Here is a 2,890-nt window from a genome sequence, read left to right as displayed (position 1 = left end):
GAATCTGAGACAATAGATTTTTCATCCAGATTTAGGACAGTTGGGGGATAAAAACAATGGTATTGAGGAAAGGGAGGATGAGGAGATTTCAAGAGACTCGAATGAGTTCTTAAAATTTGTTAAGGATGGAGATAAGCCTTTGTGGCCGGGTAATACAAAGATGACAAAGTTGAATGCCATCATAGAATCGTTCAATTTGAAGGCAAAGCATGGAATGTCAGACCATTGTTATTCTGACATGCTGATGATGAGAGCCATGTTCTTGCCTGAAGATAACGAGATACCTGGAACTGTGCAAGAGGCTAAAAAATCACTTGCTGCATTAAGGATGGGGTATGAAAAGATAGATGCTTGTCCAAATGACTGCGTCTTGTACCGAGGGGAGGAACTTGTAGAAGCAAAAATCTGTCCCACATGTGGTGCATCACGGTATAAATTGAATAAAGATGATGTACCAAAAGAAGGGGTGTCTGCAAAGGTTTTGTGGTACTTTCCACCAATCCCAAGATTCAAACGAATGTTCCAATCGACCACAACAGCTAAGGCTTTAACTTGGCATGTGAATGATAGGAAAATGGATGGAATGATGCGGCATCCGGCAGATTCTCCCAGTTGGAAGCTAATTGACACAAAGTGGCCAGAATTTGGAAAAGAACCTAGGAACCTTAGACTAGCCCTTTCCTCAGATGGGTTTAATCCATATAGATCTTTAAGTAGCAAATATTCTTGCTGGCCCGTTATACTTGTTACGTATAACCTTCCTCCATGGCTATGCATGAAGAGGAAGCACATGATGTTAACATTGTTAATAGCTGGACCCAAGCAGCCTGGTAATGATATTGATGTGTATTTGCAGCCGTTAATTGATGACTTGAAGAAATTGTGGGATGGAATTGAAGGAGTGTATGATGCTGTTAGGGGAGAGTATTTTAAACTTAGGGCTGTTTTGTTTTGGACCATTAACGATTTTCCTGCATATGGTAATCTATCGGGTAGCATTGTCAAAGGGTACAATGCTTGTCCAGTTTGTGTTGACGAAACCAAACCATATAGGTTGAAGCATAGTAAAAAAATAGGCATTCATGCGAAATCGCAGGCATTTGCCCAGACACCATCCGTACCGAAAGCAGTCAGCTGCATTCGACAATACCGTAGAGAATGATGTGGCTCCTATACCATTAAGTGGGGAGGAGGTCTTGTCAAGAGTTAAAGGATATGTTGGCAGGAAATTTGGTAAGAAAAACCCTATTCCCCCTTGGAAGGCTAGTGATAACCAAAACAGACCATGTTGGAAAAAAAATCTGTGTTCTTTGAACTCGATTACTGGAAGTATCTTCCGGTAAGACATGTTCTTGATGTCATGCACATTGAGAAGAATTGTTGCGATGCTATTCTCGGTACCTTATTGAATATTCCTGGAAAGAGTAAGGATGGAGCTGCTGCTAGTATGGACATGGTTAAAATGGGCATCCAAACTGATTTGCAGGCTACACCTGGTCCAAACAGGTCCAAGTTGCCTTTAGGTAGTTGGAACTTGTTGCTAGAGGAGAAGAAAATAGTTTGTCGTTCCTTTTTCGGTATGAAGGTTTCATCGCGCTTCTCTTCTAATGTAAGAAATCTGGTCTCTATGGAAGATTTATGACTAGTTGGTCTTAAATCACACGATTGCCACACAATAATGCAGATTCTTCTCCCCATTGCGTTACGATCAGTTCTAGCAAAGCCTGTTCGGTATGCCATTATCCGGTTCTGCCTCTTCTTCAAGGCAATTTGCAGCAAAGTGATTGATGTTTCAAAATTGAAACAGATGCAAGCAGACCTTGTTGACATAGTGTGCCTGCTTGAAAAGTTCTTCCCACCTTCATTCTTTGACATAATGATTCACTTAACTGTCTATCTTGTTAGAGAAGTTGAGTTGTGTGGTCCAGTATTCTTGCGGTGGATGTACCCCTTTGAGAGATACATGAAAGTGTTCAGAGGGTATGTAAGAAATCACAATTTTCCAGAGGGGTGCATTACTGAAAATTACATTGTTGAAGAAGCTACCGAGTTTTGCTCTGACCGTTTTCTTGATGAGGGTGCTACCACTGCGGGAATTCCAACTAAAAGCTTGTCTGGATTGTGTAACGGGTGTAAACGATTATCAGGTTCAGTAATGGTTGCCGTGCCATACAAATAGTTACAACTTGCTCACCTTTGTGTATTGCGGAACACCGAAGATGCCACTCCATACTTCATGTACGTATTTGTTTACTTGTTGTGTTAAATAAGTATCTGAGATATTAATACCTGATATATGTTATGGATTTTGATATCTTGCTGATTTATTATCTTTTGCCTCTATAGTGAGCATATGGAATTCTTGAAGTTAATTTATCCAGACATGAAGAAAAAGAAGAAGTGGTTGAGGGAAAAACAGAATGCTACATTTGCAGATTGGTTAAAAGAGAGGGTAAGTTGTGAGGAAACACACTTTACTTCATTAATGATTTTGAAGTTGTTTTGTAACTAGTATATATTTCTACTTGCAGGTTGCAAATGAAATGATGTTTCCGCACAATCAAGTTTCAGAAGCATTGAGATGGATGGCTGGAGGGCCAAGAGACTTGGTACCTACTTATAGTGGATATCATGTCATTGGAGTCGATTTCAGCACCAAAGACCAGGACAACAAAAGAACAGTTCAAAACAGTGGGGTTCATTTGGTTGCTGATGCAATGCAAGTTGCATCTGCAAAGGATAATAACCCTAAAAACTAGGGATATGGACTTCTACGGTGTAATACGTGAAATATGGGAGGTTGACTACTACAAATTTAGGGTACCACTGTTCAAGTGTGATTGGGTAGAGAGTAGTAAGGGCATTAAAGTAGACGAACTTGGGTTTACTT

The sequence above is a fragment of the Fragaria vesca genome, linkage group LG7 (genome assembly GCF_000184155.1).
Source record: "Fragaria vesca subsp. vesca linkage group LG7, FraVesHawaii_1.0, whole genome shotgun sequence".
In the NCBI taxonomy this organism is placed as follows: Eukaryota; Viridiplantae; Streptophyta; class Magnoliopsida; order Rosales; family Rosaceae; genus Fragaria; species Fragaria vesca.
This window is presented reverse-complemented; position numbering follows the sequence as displayed.